Genomic DNA, 20,514 nt, shown 5'->3' with positions numbered 1-20,514 from the left:
TAAACCAGTAACAAAACAGTTACACACAGTCCCTGGGCCAAATGCTGACACATTAATTCAACTAATGAAATAAAAGAATGCATACTGATAAATGACCCCATTCCATTTATATATATTCAGCCTTCTTCAGATTCTTTGAAAGCTAACTCAAATTCTTGTTGACAAAGACACTCTGGCAAATTTTAATATAGAAAGCCAAGCAAATTAAATGATTTAGGAAAGAACCAAATCTTTCAGAAATCCATGTGCAACATGGGTATAACTAGTGAAATTCTTAACAGTAAATTACCAAGTCAATGATGGACAAATATAGATGTGGTCATGGAACCACTGGAGCATTTTGCTTCCATAATGTCATACAATATTTAGAACTTGAAGAGACATCAGAAATTGTTCTAACCCGAACTCCCATCTCTCACACCCATAACCATAACCTCCATTTCACACAGATGTGGAAAATTAGCTTAGAGAAGTAAAATGACAGGCCACTAACTGGGTTATAATAAGAATATACAGCCAAATGGCCACAAACTCCTTTCTAATGCATACTAAGATGAACATAAAAAATATTCCTCACGAAAAAGAACACAGCAGGAGGCATAACCCTCCTAGACTTCAGACAACACTACAAAAGTACAGTAATCAAAACAGCATGGTACTGGCACAAAAACAGACATGGATCAATGAAACAGAATAGAGAGCACAGAAATAAACGCACACAACTACAATCAATTAATCTTTGACAAAGAAGGAAAGAATATACAATGGAGAAAAGACATTCGCTTCAGCAAGTAGTACTGGGAAAGTTGGACAGCTGCATGAAAATCAATGAAGTTAAAACACACCCTCACACCGTACACAAAAATAAACTCAAAATGGCTAAAAGACTTAAATATAAGACATGACACCATAAAACTCCTGGAAGAGAACATAGGCAAAACATTCTCTGACATAAATTGTACCAATATTTTCTTAGATCAGTCTCCCAAGGGAATAGATATAAAAGCAAAAATAAACAAATAGACCTAATCAAACTTACAAGCTTTTGCAGAGCAAAGAAAACCATAAGCAAAACAAAAAACCTGCAGACTGGGAGAAAATATTTGCAAATCACATGACTGACAAAGGCTTAATTTCCCAAATACACAAACAGCTCATACAACTCAACAACAAAAAAACAACCCAATCATAAAATGGGCAGAAGACCTAAACAGACATTTCTCCAAAGAAGACATACAGATGGCCAATAGGCACATGAAAAGATGCTCAACATCGCCATTTATAAGAAATATGCAAATCAAAACTATAATGAAGTACCACCTCACACCAGTCAGAAAGGCCACCATTAAAATGTCCACAAATTACAAATACTGAGAGGGTGTGGAGAAAAGGGAACATTCTTACACTGTTGGTAGGAATGTAAGTTTGTGCAGCCACTGTGGAAAACAGTATGGAGGTTCCTCAGAAAACTAAAAATAGAATTACTATATAATCCAGCAATTGCACTCCTAGGCATATATCTGGACAAAACTATAATTTGAAAAGATACATGCATCCCTATATTCATAGCAGCAGTATTCACAATAGCCAAGACATGGAAACAACCTAAATGTCCATCGACAGATGAATGGATAAAGAAGATGTGGTACATATACACAATGGAATACTATTCATCCATTTTTAAAAAATGAAATAATGCCATTTGCAGCAACATGGATACAACTAGAGATTATCATACTAAGTGAAGTAACTCAGAAAGTGAAAGACGAACACCATATGATATCACTTATATGTGGAATCTAAAATACAACACAAATGAATAAACCTATGAAACAAAAACAGACTCACAGACAGAGGACAGACTTGTGGTTGCCAAGGGGGAGGGGAGTGGGGGAAGGAAGGATTGGGAGTTTGGGGTTAGCAGATGCAAACTATTATACTATACAAGATGAATAAGCAAAAAGGACCTACTGTATAGCACAGGGAACTATATTCAATATCCTGTGATAAATCATAATGGGAAAGAATATGATAAGGAATGTATATATAACCGAATGACATTGCTTTACAGCAGAAATTAACACATTATAAATCAACTATACTTCAATAATTAAAAAATTTGTTTAGATATTCCTCAAACTCACAATTAGTAAGACACAGAAAACTAGAAGTTAAATTTTAAATTCCAGAGCTAGGATTATATATTTGGAACGCTGCCATAGTTTCTGCTCAACAAAATGATATGCAGGAATTATTTAGTCTCAAAACTGCTAGGAAGGGACTTCCCTGGTGGTCCAGAGGTTCGGAGTCCGCCTTCCAATGTGGGGGATGCGGGTTTAATGCCTAGTCGGGGAACTAGGGTCCCACATGTCAGGGAGCAGCTAGGCCTGCATGCCACAGCTACTGAGCCCGCAAGCTGCAACTGTAAGCCCATGCCCTCTGCAACCCACGTGCCACAACTAGAGAGAAGCCTACGCACCAGAGCAATGGATCCCGTGTGCCGTCACTGAGACCCAATGCAGCCAAAAATAAATAAATAAATACTAAAACTTTTTTAAAACCTGCTAGGAATGACATATATAAAGTGTGTATGTGTGCATGTGCATTTTTCCATTGATAAACTTTCATCATGTGGTTATTAAGAAGAACTGGTCTGGAGGAGACATTCAAGATGGTGGAGGAGTAACACATGGAGATGACCTTCCTCCCCACAAATACATCAGAAATACAACTACATGGGGAACAACTCCTACAGAGCACCTACTGAAGGCTGGCAGAAGACCTCAGACTTCCTGAAAGGCAAGAAACTCCCCACGTACCTGGATATATATTTTTTTCTCCTTTTTCTCTTTTTGTGAGTGTGTATGTGTATGCTTCTTTGTGTGATTTTGTCTGTATAGCTTTACTTTTACCATTTGTCCTAGGGTTCTTTTTTTTTTTTTAAATATAGTTTTTAGCACTTGTTATCATTGGTGGATTGTTTTTTGGTTTGGTTGCTCTCTCTTTCTTTCTTTTTTACTACTTTTGAATTCTTTTATTTTTAATAATTATTTTTTATTTTTTTTAAAAACTATTTTATCTTATTTTTTTCTTTCTTTCTTTTTTTCTCCCTTTTCATCTGAGCCGTGTGGGTGACAGGGTCTTGGTGCTCTGGCTGGCTGTCAGGCCTGTGTCTCTGATGTGGGAGAACCAAGTTTAGGACATTGGTCCACCAGAGACCTCCCGGCTCCATGTAATATCAAATAGCAAAAGCTCTCCCAAAGATCTCCATCTCAATGCTAAGACCCAGCTCCACTCAACGACCAGCAAGTTACAGTGCTGGACACCCTATGCCAAACAACTAGCAAGACAGGAACACAACCCCATTCATTAGCAGAGAGGCTGCCTAAAGTCATAATAAGGTCACAGATACCCCAAAACATACCACTGGACACAGTCCTGCCCACCAGAAAGACAAGATCGAATGTCATCCACCAGAAAACAGGCACTAGTCCCCTCCGCCAGGAAGCCTACACAACCCACTGAACCAACCTTAGCCACTGGGGGTAGACACCAAAAACAACAGGAACCAAGAACCTGTGGCCTGCAAAAAGGAGACCCCAAACACAGTAAGTTAAGCAAAATGAGAAGAAAACGAAGCACACAGCAGACGAAGAAGCAAGGTAAAAAGCCACCAGACCAAACAAATGAAGAGACAGTCCACCTGAAAAAGAATTCAGAGTAATTATAGTAAAGATGATCCAAAATCTTGGAAATAGAATGGAGAAAACACAAGAAATGTTTAACAAGGTCCAAGAAGAATAAAGAGCAAACAAACATGATGAGCATCACAATCAATGAAATTAAAAATGCTCTAGAAAGAATCAATAGCAGAATAACTGAGGCAGAAGGTGGATAAGTGACCTGGAAGATAAAATAGTGGAAATAACTACTGCAGAACAGAATAAAGAAAAAAGAATGAAAAGAATTGAGGACAGTTTTAGAGACCTCTGGGACAACATTAAATGCAACAACATTCAATTTACAGGGGTCCCAGAAGAAGAAGAGAAAAAGAAAGGGACTGAGAAAATATTTTAAGAGCTTACAGTTGAAAATTTCCAATATAGGAAAGGAAATAGTCAAGTCCAGGAAGCACAGAGTCCCACACAGGATAAATCCAAGGAGAAACATGCCAAGACACATATTAATCAAACTATAAAAAATTAAATACAAAGAAAAAATATTAAAAGCAGCAAGGGGAAAACAACAACTAACATAAAACGGAATCCCCATAAGGTTAACAGTTCATCTTTCAGTAGAAACTCTGCAAGTCACAAGGGAGTGGCAGGACATATTTAAAGCGATGAAAGGGAAGAACCTACAACCAAGATGACTCTACCCAGCAAGAATCTTATTCAGATTCGACGGAGAAATTAAAACCTTTACAGACAAACAAAAGCTAACAGAATTCAGCACCACCAAAACAGCTTTACAACAAATGCTAAAGGAACTTCTCTAGGCAGGAAACACAAGAGAAGGAAAAGACCTATAATAACAAACCCAAAACAGTTAAGAGAATGGTAGTATGAACATACATATCGATAATTACTTTAAATGTAAATGGATTAAATGCTCCAACCGAAAGACATAGACTGGCTGAATGCATACAAAAACAAGACCCATATATATGCTCTCTACAAGAGACCCACTTCAGACCTAGGGACACATACAGACTGAAAGTGAAGGGATGGAAAAAGATATTCCATGCAAATGGAAATCAAAAGGAAGCTGGAGTAGCATTCTCATATGAGACAAAATAGACTTTAAAGGACACTACATAATGATCAAGGGATCAATCCAAGAAGAAGATATAAAAATTGTAAATATTTATGCATCAAACATAGGAGCACCTCAATAGATAAGGCAAAGGCTAACAGCCATAAAAGGGGAAATCAACAGTAACACAGTCACAGTAGGGGACTTTAACACCCACTTTCACCAATGGACAGATCATCCAAAATGAAAATAAATAAGGAAACACAAGCTTTAAATGACACATTAAACAAGACGGACTTAATTGACATTTACAGGACATTCCATCCAAAAACAAAAGAATACACTTTCTTCTCAAGTGCTCATGGAACATTCTCCAAGATAGATCACTTCAGATCACAAATCAAGCCTTGGTATATTTAAGAAAATTAAAATCGTATGAAGTATCTTTTCTGACCACAATACTATGAGACTGGACATCAATTACAGGAAAAAATCTGCAAAAAATAAAAACACATGCAGGCTAAAAAATACACTACTAAATAACCAAGAGATCACTGAGGAAATCAAAGAGGAAATCAAAAAGTACCTAGAAACAAATGACAATGAAAACGCGATGACCCAAAACTTATGGAATGCATCAAAATCAGTTCTAAGAGGGAAGTTTATAGCAATACAATCCTACTTCAAGAAACAAGAAACACCTCAAATAAACAACCTAACCTTACACCTAAAGCAATGAGAGAAAGAAGGAAAAAACCCCAAAGTTAGCAGAAGGAAAGAAATCATAAAGAGCAGATCAGAAATAAATGAAAAAGAAATGAAGGAAACAATAGTAAAGATCAATAAAACTAAAAGCTGGTTCTTTGAGAAGACAAACAAAACTGATAAATCACTAGCCAGACTCATCAAGAAAAAAAGGGAGAAGACTCAAATCAACAGAATTAGAAATTAAAAAGGAGAAGTAACAACTGACACTGCAGAAATAGAAATGATCATGAGAGATGACTACAAGCAACTGTAAGCCAATAAAATGGACAACCTGGAAGAAATGGACAAATTCTTAGAAAGGCACAACCTTCTGAGACTGAACCAGGAAGAAATAGAAAATATAAACAGACCAAAACAAGCACTGAAATTGAAACTGTGACTAAAAATCTTCCAACAAACAGAAGTCCAGGACCAGATGGCTTCACAGGCAAATTCTATCAAATGTTTATAGAGAAGAGCTAACACCTATCCTTCTCAAACTCTTCCAAAATATAGCAGAGGGAGAAACACTCCACAACTCATTCTACGTGGCCACCCTCACCCTGATACCAAAACCAGACAAAGATGTCACAAAGAAAGAAAACTACAGGCCAACATCACTGATGAATATAGATGCAAAAATCCTCAACAAAATACTAGCAAACAGAATCCAATAGCACATTAAAAGGATCATACACCATGATCAAGTGGGGTTTATCCAAGGAATGCAAGGATTCTTCAATATATGCAAATCAATCAATGTGACAAATCATATTAACAAACTGAAGGAGAAAAACCATATGATCATCTCAATAGATGCAGAAAGAGCTTTCGACAAAATTCAACACCCATTTATGATAAAAACCTTCCAGAAAGTAGGCAGAGAGGGAACTTACCACAACATAATAAAGGCCATATATGACAAACCCACACCAAACATTGTTTTCAATGGTGAAAAACTGAAACCATTTTCACTAAGATCAGGAACAAGACAAGGTTGTCCACTCTCACCACTATTATTCAACATAGCGTTGGAAGTTTTAGGCACAGCAATCAGAGAAGAAAAAGAAATAAAAGGAATCCAAATTGGAAAAGAAGAAGTAAGCTGTCACTGCAGATGACACGATACTATACATGAAGAATCCTAAAGATGCTACCACAAAAGTACTAGAGCTAATCAATGAATTTGGTAAAGTTGCAGAATACAAAATTAATGCACAGAAATCTGCATTCCTATACACTAATGATGAAAAATCTGAAAGAAAAATTAAGGAAACACTCCCATTTACCATTGCAACAAAAAGAATAAAATACATAGGAATAAACCTACCTAAGGAGACAAAAGACCTGTACGCAGAAAACTATAAGACACTGATGAAAGAAATTAAAGATGATGCAAACATATGGAGAGATATACCATGTTCTTGGATTGGAAGAATCAACATTGTGATAATTACTCTACTACCCAAAGCAATCTACAGATTGAATGCAATCCCTATCAAACTACCAATGGCATTTTTCACAGAACTAGAACAAAATATTTCACAATATGTATGGAAACACAAAAGACCCCGAATAGCCAAAGCAATCTTGAGAAAGAAAAATGGGGCTGTAGGAATAAGGCTCCCAGACTTCAGATTATACTACAAAGCTACAGTAATCAAGATGGTATGGTACTGGCACAAAAACAGAAATATAGATCAATGGAACAAGATAGAAAGCACAGAGATAAACCCAGGCACATATGGTTCAACTTACTTCTGATAAAGAAGGCAAGAATATACAATGGAGAAAAGACAGCCTTTTCAATAGGTGGTGCTGGGAATACTGGACAGCTACACGTAAAAGAATGAAATTAGAACACTCCCTAACACCATATACAAAAATAAACTCAAAATGGATTAAAGACTTAAAAGTAAGGCCACGCACTATAAAACTCTTAGAGGAAAACATAGGCAGAACACTCTATGACATAAATCACAGCAAGATACTTTTTAACCCACCTCCTAGAGAAATGGAAATAAAAACAAGAATAAACAAATGGGACCTAATGAAACTTAAAAGCTTTTGCACAGCAAAGGAAACCATAAAGAAGACGAAAAGACAACCCTCAGAATGGGAGAAAATATTTGCCAATGAAACAACTCACAAAGGATTAATCTCCACAATTTACAAGCAGCTCAAGCAGCTCAGTACCAAAAAAACAAACAACCCAATCCAAAAATGGCAGAAAACCTAAACAGACATTTCTCCAAAGAAAATATACAGATTGCCAACAAACACATGAAACAATCTTCGACATCACTAATCATTAGAGAAATGCAAATTAAAACTACAATGACACATCAATGAGTACTCACCAGAACTACTGCCACCACTGTCTTTGTCCGCGCAGTGAACCACAGCCACCCCCGCCTCTGCAAGAGACCCTCCAATACTAGCAGGAGGTGGGTCAAAAAGGATCTTGCTGAGTCACTCCCATGAGAAAACTTGCACATTCCTCTTAGATAGCCTCATCCACCAGAGGGCAGACAGCAGAAGCAAGAACTACAATCCTACAGCCTGTGGAACAAACACCACATTCACAGAAAGACAAGGTGAAAAGTCAGAGGACTATGTACCAGATGAAGGAACAAGATAAAACCCCAGAAAAACAACTAAATGAAGTGGAGATAGGCAACCTTCCAGAAAAAGAATTCAGATTAATGATAGTTAAGATGATCCAAGACCTCGGGAAAAGAATGGAGGCAAAGATTGAGAAGATGCAAGAAATATTTATCAAAGACCTAGAAGAATTAAAGAACAAACAAACAGAGATGAACAATACAATAACTGAAATGAAAACTACACTAGAAGGAATCAATAGCAGAATAACTGACGCAGAAGAACAGATAAGTGACCTGGAACACAGAATGGTAGAATTCACTGCTGTGGAACCAAATAAAGAAAAAAGAATGAAAAGGAATGAAGACAGCCTAAGAGACCTCTGGGACAACATTAAACGCAACAACATTCGCATTATAGGGGTCCCAGAAGGAGAAGAGAGGAAGGACTAGAGAAAATATTTGAAGAGATTATAGTCAAAAACTTCCCCAACATAGGAAAGGAAATAGCCACCCAAGTCCAGGAAGCACAGCGAGTCCAATACAGGATAAACCTAAGGAGAAACACGCCGAGACACATAGTACTCAAATTGGCAAAAATTAAAGACAAAGAAAAATTATTGAAAGCAGCAAGGGAAAAACGACAAATAACATACAAGGGAACTCCCATAAGGTTAACAGTTGATTTCTCAGCAGAAATTCTACAAGCCAGAAGGGAGTGGCATGATATACTTAAAGTGATGAAAGGGAAGAACCTACAACCAAGATTACTCTACCTGGCAAGGATCTCATTCAGATTCAATGGAGAAATCAAAAGCTTTACAGACAAACAAAAGCTAAGAGAATTCAGCACCACCAAACCAGCTCTACAACAAATGCTAAAGAAACTTCTCTAAGTGGGAAACACAAGAGAAAAGGACTTACAAAAACAAACCCAAAACAATTAAGAAAATGGTCACAGGAACATACATATCGATAATTACGTTAAAAGTGAACGGATTTCATGCTCCAACCAAAAGACACTGGCTTGCTGAATGGATACAAAAACAAGACCCGTATATATGCTGTCTACAAGAGACCCATTCAGACCTAGGGACACATACAGACTGAAAGTGAGGGGACGGAAAAAGATAGTCCACGCAAATGGAAATCAAAAGAAAGCTGGAGTAGCAATACTCGTATCAGATAAAATAGACTTTAAAATAAAGAATGTTGCAAGAGACAAGGAAGGACACTACATAATGATCAAGGGATCAATCCAAGAAGAAGATATAACAATTATAAATATATATGCACCCAACATAGGAGCACCTCAACACATAAGGCAACTGCTAACAGCTATAAAAGAGGAAATCGACAGTAACACAATAACAGTGGGGGACTTTAACACCTCAGTTGCACCAATGGACAGATCATCCAAAATGAAAATAAATAAGGAAACACAAGCTTTAAATGACAAAACAGACCAGATAGATTTAATTGATATTTATAGGACGCTCCATCCCCAAACAGCAGATTACACTTTCTTCTCAAGTGCGCACAGAACATTCTCTAGGATAGATCACATCTTGGGTCACAAATCAAGCCTCAGTAAATTTAAGAAAATTGAAATCATATCAAGCATCTTTTCTGACAACAACGCTATGAGATTAGAAAGGAATTACAGGGGAAAAAAGTAAAAAATACAAACACATGGAGGCTAAACAATACGTTACTAAATAACCAAGAGATCAATGAAGAAATCAAAGAGGAAATCAAAAAATACCTAGAGACAAATGACAATGAAAACACAATGATCCAAAACCTATGGGATGCAGCAAAAGCAGTTCTAAGAGGGAAGTTTATACCTATACAAGCCTACATCAACAAACAAGAAAAATCTCAAACAATCTAAACTTACACCTAAAGGAACTAGAGAAAGAAGAACAAACAAAACCCAAAATTAGCAGAAGGAAAGAAATCATAAAGATCAGAGCAGAAATAAATAACATAGAAACAAAGAAAACAACAGCAAAAGTCAATAAAACTAAAAGCTGGTTCTTTGAGAAGATAAACAAATTGATAAACCATTAGCCAGACTCATCAAGGAAAAGAGGGAGAGGACTCAAATCAATAAAATTTGAAATGAAAAAGGAGAAGTTACAACAGACACCGCAGAGATACAAAGCAGCAAGAGACTCTACAAGCAACTCTATGCCAATAATATGGACAACCTGGAAGAAATGGACAAATTCTTAGAAAGGTATAACCTTCCAAGACTGATCCAGAAAGAAATAGAAAATATGAACAAACCAATCACAAGAAATGAAACTGAAACTGTGATTAAAAATATTCCAATACACAGAAGTCCAGGACCAGACAGCTTCACAGGTGAATTCTATCAAACATTTAGAGAAAAGCTAACACCCATCCTTCTCAAACACTTTCAAAACACTGCAGAGGAAGGAACACTCCCAAACTCATTCTATGAGGCCATCACCCCGATACCAAAACCAGACAAAGATACTACAAGAAAAGAAAATTACAGACGAATATCATTGATGAATATAGATGCAAAAATCCTCAACGAAATACTAGCAAACAGAATCCAACAACACATTAAAAGGATCACACACCATGATCAAGTGGGATTTATCCCAGGGATGCAAGGATTCTTCAATATACGGACATCAATCAATGTGATACACCATATTAACAAATTGAAGGATTAAAACCATATGATCATCTCCATAGATGCAGAAGAGCTTCTAACAAAATTTAGCACCCATTTATGATAAAAAAAAATCTCCAGAAAGTGGGCATAAAGGGAAACTACTTCAACATAATAAAGACCATATACGACAAACCCACAGCAAACATCATTCTCAGTGGTGAAAAACTGAAAGCATTTCCTCTAAGATCAGGAACGAGACAAAGATGTCCACTGTCACCATTATTATTCAACATAGTTTTGGAAGTCGTAGCCACCGCAATCACAGAAGAAAAGAAATAAAAGGAATACAAATTGGAAAAGTAGAAGTAAAACTGTCACTGTTTGCAGATGACATGATAGTGTACACAGAATCCTAAAGATGCCACCAGAAAACTACTAGAGCTAATGAATGAATTTGGTAAAGCTGCAGGATACAAAACTAATACACAGAAATCTCTTGTATTCTTAAACACTAATGATGAAAAATCTGAAAGAGAAATTAAGGAAACACTCCCATTTACCACTGCAACAAAAAGAATAAAATACCTAGGAATAAACCTACCTAGGGAGACAAAAGACCTGTATGCAGAAAACTATAAGACAATGATGAAAGAAATTAAAGATGATACCAACAGATGGAGAGATATACCATGTTCTTGGATTGGAAGAATCAATATTGTGAAAATGACTATACTACCCAAAACAATCTACAGATTCAGTGCAATCTCTATCAAATTACCAATGGCATTTTTTACAGAACTCGAACAAAAAGTCTTAAAATTTGTATGGAGACATAAAAGACCCCAAATAGCCAAAGCAGTCTTGAGGGAAAAAAACGGAGCTGCAGGAATCAGACTCCCTGACTTCAGACTATACTACAAAACTACAGCAATCAAGACAATATGGTACTGGCACAAAAACAGAAACACAGATCAATGGAACAAGATAGAAAGCTCAGAGATAAACCCATGCAACTATAGTCAACTAATCTATGACAAAGGAGGCAAGGATATACAGTGGAGAAAAGACAGTCTCTTCAATAAGTGGTGCTGGGAAAACTGGACAGCTACATGTAAAAAAATGAAACTAGAACACTCCCTAACACCACACACAAAAATAAACTCAAAATGGATTAGAGATGTAAATGTAAGAACAGGCACTATAAAACTCTTAGAGGAAAACATAGGAAGAACACTCTTTGACATAAATCACAGCGAGATCATTTTTGATCCACCTCCTAGAGTAATTGAAATAACAACAAAAGTAAACAAATGGGACCTAATGAAACTTCAAAGCTTTTGCACAGCAAAGAAAACCATAAAGAAGACGAAAAGCCAACCCTCAGAATGGGAGAAAATATTTGCAAATGAATCAACGGACAAAGGATTAATCTCCAAAATATATAAACAGCTCATGCAGCTCAATATTAAAAAAACAACCCAATCCAAAAATGGGCAGAAGACCTAAATATACACTTCTCCAAAGAAGACATACAGATGGCCAAGAAGCACATGAACAGCTGGTCAACATCACTAATTATTAGAGAAATGCAAATCAAAACTACAATGAGGTATCACCTCACACCAGTTAGAATGGGCATCATCAGAAAATCTACAAACAATAAATGCTGGAGAGGGTGTGGAGAAAAGGGAACCCTCTTGCACTGTTGGTGGGAATGTAAATTGATACAGCCACTATGGAGAACAGTATGGAGGCTCCTTAAAAAACTAAAAATAGACCTACCATATGATCCAGCAATCCCACTACTGGGCATATACCCAGAGAAAACCATAATTCAAAAAGATACATGCACCCCAATGTTCACTGCAGCACTATTTACAATAGCCAGGTCATGCAAGCAACCTAAATGCCCATCGACAGACAAATGAATAAAGAAGATGTGGTACATATATACAATGGACTATTACTCAGCCATAAAAAGGAATTAAATTGGGTCATTTGTTGAGATGTGGATGGATCTAGAGACTGTCATACAGAGTGAAGTAAGTCAGAAAAAGAAAAACAAATATCGTATATTAACGCATGTATGTGGAACCTAGAAAAATGGTACAGATGAACTGGTTTGCAGGGTAGAAGTTGAAACACAGATGTACAGAACAAACATATGGACACCAAGGGGGGAAAGCCACGGCATGGTGGGGGTGGTGGTGTGATGAATTGGGCAATTGGGATTGACATGTATACACTGATGTGTATAAAATTGATGACTAATAAGAACCTGCTGTATAAAAAAATAAAATTTTAAAATTAAAAAAAAACAAAACAAAACTACAATGAGGTATCACCTCATACCAGTTAGAATGGCCATCATCAAAAATCTACAAACAATAAATGCTGGAGTGGGTGTGGAGAAAAGGGAACCCTCTTGCACTGTTGCTGAGAATGTTAATTGATACAGTCACTATGGAGAACAGTATGGAAGTTCCTTAAAAAACTAAAAATAGAACCTGCATACAACCCAGCAATCCCACTACTGGGAAGATACCCTGAGAAAACCATAATTCAAAAAGAGTCATGTACCACAATGTTCACTGCAGTTCTATTTACAATAGCCAGGACGTGGAAGCAACCTAAGTGTACACTGACAGATGAATGGATAAAGAAGATGTGGGACATATATACAATGGAATATTACTCAGCCATAAAAAGAAATGAAATTGAGTTATTTGTAGTGAGGTGGATGGACCTAGAGTTTGTCATGCAGAGCGAAGTCAGAAAGAGAAAAACTAATACCGTATGCTAGTACATATATATGGAATCTAAAAAAAAAAAAAAAAAGGTTCTGAAGAACCTAGGGATGGGACAGGAATAATGATGCAGATGTAGAGAATGGATCTGAGGACACAAGGAGGGGGAAGGGTAAGCTGGGACGAAGTGACAGTGGCATGGACTTATATATACACTACCAAATGTAAAACAGATAGCTAGTGGGAAGCAGCCACATAGCACAGGGACATCAGCTCAGTGCTTTGTGACCACCTAGAGGGGTGGGATAGGGAGGGTGGGAGGGAGACGCAAAAGGGAGGAGATATGGGGATATATGTACATACATAGCTGATTCACTTTGTTATAAAGCAGAACCTAACACACCATTGTAAAGTAATTATACTCCAATAAAGATGTTAAAAAAAAAAAAAAAAGAACTGGTCTGCCGAAAGTAAAACCTCTTTTATAACCAAAAAATTAAATTTCAAATAAATTTAAGACTTTACCTTTGACATAAGGCCCCTTTTGAAGCTAACTTTCTAAAATTTTTCACCAAAACCAGAATTGTTACTCTTAAATTAACAGGTCTGTGCCAATATTTGAAAATCTGAGTTTACCTTGTCTCTTTAAGAAATCAGTAGTTGTTTCTGCTTAATTTCTACCTTAAGTTATAGTCTTTTATTAATTATTAATCAATCCCATAGCAGCCAGCTGCAGTGCCCCTCATAATGGAGCTTAGGTAAGAAATAACCAGGAAGAACACATAAGTTATTAAAATCAAAGATTCTGCTTTCATGTAAATGTCTCATAGAAAAAAAAACTCAGATTAAAGTCTATGTTGCATCCAAAGCTAACGTTTCAAACTTCAAGCAAGTGGCATAGCAATATGCCGATATGGAAGAAGGAAAACTGAACCAAGGAGAGTAGCAAAAAATGTATAAACTGATTTCTTTTTTAAGGGTAGGAGGAGCCACCACATGGAATCAGTCTTCATTCACGGGTAAATTTTTAAAATAATGAATTGACTTTTTTTTTAAGTGGGGAGCACAAAGAGTACAACAATGAACTCACTGTTTTTAAGGGGCAAGTAGAAGGAGCACGGGACTAGTACTCCCACCAGCACCACAGCCAGTTCTTGATATTTCCTAGGCTGGTTGTATTGTTAGAAACTGGAATAAAATGTGGGTTACGCTTTTTTCAAGTCAGTGTCTTCGACTAACATGAAAAAATTAAATCAATGAAGATGTCATATATTTACTTACAAACTGCAATTCAGACTATTTGGATCCATTAAGGATGGTTCATTTTATTAATCAATGTCTAGAATACCAGAGGATAAACCAGTGTGTTACTCAGAGCTCTTAAAACTTCAATTACATACTGTGGTTGATTTTCAAGTGAGAAGATATTTACTTAACACGTACAAAGAAGCTATTTCTTTCTCTTTTCTCTAAATCTAAATGAGAATAGAACCAATAAATAGGGAAAATGAATTTTACCTTTCAAAGTTTTAGCAGCTCAGTGGTCTTTTGTTTTGTTTTGTTTTCATTCTTTGTGCTGCCTAAAAGAATTTGATAGGTCAATTTACTTATCAGATTTTTTTTTAACATTTTATGTCTAATCAGATACTTTCAGTGAGGCTGCATGTGGGCTTTATTATTACATCTGTGCCATATTAGAACTAGAGAGAAAAAAGTGAAGATTGGCTCTTTCTAGTTCTTATCATCAACATCATAATGTAGAGTTTAATTTAAAAAACGTAAATGTCTACACTAAATACAGCTTTTCTCCCTCATCCTTTATATTTGGTTTCAAACGTTTAACAAGTTTATTCCTCTCCAAATTAAAACAAAAATCACTCAAATGCTGGTACACATGGCTAAGAGTTTCCAGAGATCAGTCAGTATAATTCACTCATTTCACAGATAAGAAAACTGAGGGCCAGAAAAAAGAAGCCACTTGCCTAATAGGAGCAGAGCCTAAAACGGAATTCAGGTCACCAGCATTCTTTCCTACTCTACTGTGGTGCATTACAGGTTACAATACTTAGCGTTTGAGCTAGGTCACACTCAAGTGTCTAACGGTCACAGCCAAAACTAACCTATGGACCTAAGCATCCTCTTCCCTTCCATGAAAACCAAAAGTAATAGCTGGAATGAGGGTACCAAAAGATGTGACCCCACAGTACAACTAACCCATCAGAAAACTGTTGATGGGTTTCAGGTAGTTTTATGTCAAAAGTGAGTCATAGTGATCTTGTGGGAGTTTTTTGCCAGACAGACTTCCTAGAAAAACCTGCCACGGCCTCTCTTCTCTGCCCTGCACTAAACTGAATTTTGATGTAGTCAAAATGATGCACAAATACAATCAAGAGCAGCTTCTCCCTCCTCCTGCCATTCACTCTGCTGGCAGCCACCTGGTGGAGCTGTAATACATCATTTTTTAAGAGACAAATACTAGATGATTCATTGCCAACTATGTTATTATGAATGGTTTCACAGCTTAAAATAGTTAATTCATAGTGTTTTCAGATGAGAAGTGAAACGTCAACTCAGTTCCAGTAGCAAGTGTAAACCTTTCCCCCAGCTTTAAGTACAAGTATAAATCTCCTTTCCTGTTTGAGAAACTGTTACATAGCCATCAATTCTCCAGCAACTCCTACTTACTTCTCACATCCTTGGTGATCTTATTTCCCCTACAGTCCCTCCCACTCGGCAAGTTACTGAAGAGATTCCAAAGTTGAAGAAAGCTGCAAGCCAAGGAAGCATTTCAGGTCAGTGACCCAGCAACTCCCTCTTCTTCTTGCCCTTCTTTCTACTACTCCGTCTCTCCTGATGTTTCTTCCCTCAGAAAAAGGTTAATTTGGAAAGCAATCATTAAAGAAAGAGGCAAGAAGCTTTCTGAGGTTCCAAGGCAAATTCACAAAACAGCACAAATACCCAATTTCATACATGCATATATATAAATACAATCCTTACCTTACCCCCTCACCTATCTACCCCAGCCAAAAAAGACCAAATCAGTGCATTCTAAACTCAAGGAACTGATACTATTTTAGATTATTCATATCTCCTTCAGTTGCAGAATTAAAGACACTTTTTTTTTTTTTAAATACTTCTGAGCACTAATAGCTGTGAAGTTGTGGCTTGGCACACCAATTAGATTTTCTTTTCTTTTTTTTTTTAAACATTCTTTTTTTTATATATATTTATTTTATTTATTTTTTGGCTGTGTTGGGTCTTTGTTGAGGTACACAGGCTTCTCATTGCGGTGGCTTCTCTTGCTGTGGAGCATGCGCTCTAGGCGCGCAGGCTTCAGTAGTTGTGGTGCGCAGGCTTCAGTAGTTGTGGCACGCAGGCTCTAGAGCGCAAGCTCAGTAGTTGTGGTGCACGGGCTTCTCACTGCAGTGGTTTCTCTTGTTGCGGAGCACAGGCTCTAGGCGCACGGGCTTCAGTAGTTGTGGCACGCAGGCTCAGTAGTTGTGGCTCACGGGCTCTAGAGCATGGGCTCAGTAGTTGTGGTGCACGGGCTTAGTTACTCTGCAGCATGTGGGATCTTCCCGGACCAGGGCTCGAACCCATGTCCCCTGCATTGGCAGGTAGATTCTTAACCACTGCACCACCAGTGGAAGCCCTAAAGACACTTTTAATACTGGTAGAATTAATGTGCACTTAATTAATCATGACACTGATTAAGTGATTTGTGACATTGATTTGTGAAGAGTTGTCCAGTGGTTAAATCATATTTTCTATGCCCTGAGGGAAGTGACAGCTGCCACCTCAAATCAAGACGATCCTTCTAGAAAGCAGCACTCTTCTAAGAATACAGTTGGTTTTATTCTTTCTCATAGACCTGAAACTGCCTTTGCAGCCAGACATCATAACCTCCCACCCCCGATACCAGTGTCTTTCATGGTACCCACTCCTCTGGGGGACCCACAGTTCCTTCCCCTTCCCTTTGTGATGGCAGCACTACTAACCAGAAAAGGCCAGAAAAGAGAGACAGCACAGACCTGGGGTCACAGGGACCTGCATTTGAATGCTGGCCCTCAGTGAGAATGACAAATTAATCTCTCTGTGAGTCATCTCCTCGGCTGCAACAGGGGACAAAAACACTCCTCAAATGGCTCCTTGAAGATTAAATAAAACAATGCCCAAGAAGCGCAGGTGGGCGCCGGGCACAGAGCAGGCCCTCAGTAAAGTTCACGTCCTCCTCCCCAGCTTAGTTTCCTGCACGTGTGTCAGCACTCCTGCCTCTAAGAGGACAGGTTACACACGTGTTGAGGAGTTAGTAAGAAACATTACAATTAGGAAATAACTGAGCTGCTCTGGCCCCTCCCTTCCCAAAGTATGCCTTCTCCAAATTTTTCTTTGCCATTGTTAAGGCTCAGACTGAGACAGAAGAGAAAGCAATTAGGAAAAGTATAGGAGGCAGTAGAGTCTGACGTCAGTTGGAGAAAGTAGCTATTATGAAAGAAAAGAATTGAGCAAAATGTGATTTGGAAAAAAATATGACAGCCAGAATTTTCATTAAACAGCAAGGAGGAAAGACAAAGAGGGACCTTTAAAAATCATAATGGTTCCAGGACTTCCCTGGTGGCACAGTGGTTAAGAATCCACCTGCCAATGCAGGGGACATGGGTTCGAGCCCTGGTCCAGAAGATCCCACACGCGTAGAGCAGCTAAGCCCGTGTGCCACAACTACTGAGCCTGCGCTCTACAGCCCTCGAGGCACAACTACTAAAGCCCACGCACCTAGAGCCCGTGCTCCACAACAAGAGAAGCCATTGCGATGAGAAGCCCGTACACCCCAACAAAGAGTAGTCCCTGCTCACCACAAATAGAGAAAGCCCGCGCACGGCAACCAAGACCCAAGGCAGCCAAAAATAAATAAATAAATAAATTTATAAGAGAAAAAAAAATCATAATGGTTCCATATTGTTGCAACCAGTGACCATTTCATAGCCACAATTTCATGAGAACACCATACAAGGTGGGTGCTACTCTATCCAAAACTCTATAACAGTTATTAACTACCAGATTATTCCCCAAGTACTAGGAGCAGATCATACTGCTGCAGTGTAAAGGGCCTTTGGAGCCTGTATGCCATTTAAAGGTTAAAACTGCAAGGTTAGGGCTGGGACTTTACAGAGACAAATGTCAGGAAATTCTTGTCTGTGATCCTCTGAGTAATCATCCTGCAGCCTCCTGGTACATGTATATACAATATGTCTCCGTGTATATGACAGATCCATCAGTGGAGCAGTATGCAGTGGCTGAGAAGAGGAGCTGGATTGAGTTAGAGCAACATACCCCTGCTTTAACAGGAGTACAGCAATTCTGGTTTGCTTACAACACTTAATTGCCTTTTCCTCACACACTCCTCTCTGGTCACTCTGTAAATTCACATTGCCACATGCTTTGGGGCTTTTTTTAATCACAGTGGAAAAGTTTTAAAAGTTTAAGCAGAGGAAATCCAACTCAGCCCTCCTCCTTTTCGTCAAGTTCGCTTTCTCCCAATAGCTGTCTGGACTTGGTCACCACATCTTCATGTTAAAATGACTGAGGGTGGGGGTGTGGTGGGGGAGGGTACACGGTCTCTGCTTTGCCCTTAGAAGACCAACGTGAGAGACCAACATGCACAAAAGACAAAGGAAGAAGCTGGCAGCCAGGGGAGACAGAATGTGGAGAAGTGCTCTACGAGGGCCAAGAAGAACCATCAGCCTCTAAACTTCATGGGCTGCATGCAAAGACCACTTTATCAGTCCCAGTGGCACAGCTGATGGACAATTCCCACTCATATTTGGGGGAAAGGGGGGGACTTCTTTGGATTCCATTACTATCACTTATTTATTGGAATCATACGTCCAGGTATCACCTAAAGCAGTGGTTCTTTATGGGGAGGTGATTTTGTCTCCCAGGGCACATGTCAACATCTAGAGACATTTTTGGTTGTCAAAAGCGAGGAGATGCTACTGGCACCTAGTGGGCAGAGGCCAAGAATACAATGCACAGGACAGCCCCACACAACAGAGAATTACTCAGCCCAAAATGTCAACAGAAACCCTGATCTAAAGCAAACGAACTTGTGGAACTGACCTGACTGTATTCATGAAACAAAATAAAAGTTGTGGAATGCAAATTTGGTTTTATTCTTTCTCATAGAACTGAAACTAGCCTTTTACAGGCAGGCACCATAACCTCCCACCACAGACATAAATGCCTTTCATTTGCATCTGATAAAAATCCATCTCAAATGTATTCTTTAATTATTTTAACCATAAAAATTATCTGGCAATTAATCTCAGATGCTTTGAAAATAATTTATAAATGGTGATTTTCTGAAGAACACATAAGTCTAAACAGGGCAATTATGAGATGAAAGTAATTTTCATATTCAACTGGTAATGTTTTATAAACAAATCAGCATTAAGTAATAAAACTTCACAAAAAATGTCAATGTCTGCTCAGGTTGACAATAGAATCTGCAGCAGATGCTAACTTATTCTGAAAGAAGATAACCATGTCTAAGATGAATTTTCCAAAACAGAGTAAATTTAATGAAGAACATTTATTTTGTAGCTCCTGTATGTAAATACTGAAAATAAGCTTGGTCCGATGGAAAACGTTACAAAGCTAACAGACCCAACATCCCAGTATCCAAAAGGTCCTTCCAGATGGGTTAAAATCGTGCTTGGAGAACACACAGTCAAAGGATAATGGAAAAAGAAAACACTGATAAACTGGACTCCATCAAAATTTAAAACTTTTGCATTTCAAAAGATACCATCAAGAAAACCAAAAGATAAGCCACAGAATGGGAGAAAATATTTGTAAATTATGTACATGATAAGGAACTTGTGTCCAGAATATATAAAGTACTCTTACAACTCATTAATAAGAAGACAAAAAGAAATTTTTTTAATGGGAGAAAGCAAGACATGGAAACAACCCAAGTGCCCATCAACAGATGATTGGCTTAACAAGATGT

General features: G+C 37.9%; 1 protein-coding gene across 3 annotated transcripts in view; it reads right to left on the bottom strand.

Moving 5' to 3' along the window:
• The window catches only part of AAGAB (alpha and gamma adaptin binding protein), a 91,923-nt gene that overhangs the window by 63,782 nt on the left and 7,627 nt on the right, over window positions 1-20,514 (bottom strand). The window lies entirely within an intron of this gene.

The sequence above is a fragment of the Stenella coeruleoalba genome (genome assembly GCF_951394435.1).
Source record: "Stenella coeruleoalba genome assembly, chromosome: 2".
Lineage (NCBI taxonomy): Eukaryota > Metazoa > Chordata > Mammalia > Artiodactyla > Delphinidae > Stenella > Stenella coeruleoalba.
This window is presented reverse-complemented; position numbering and strand designations above follow the sequence as displayed.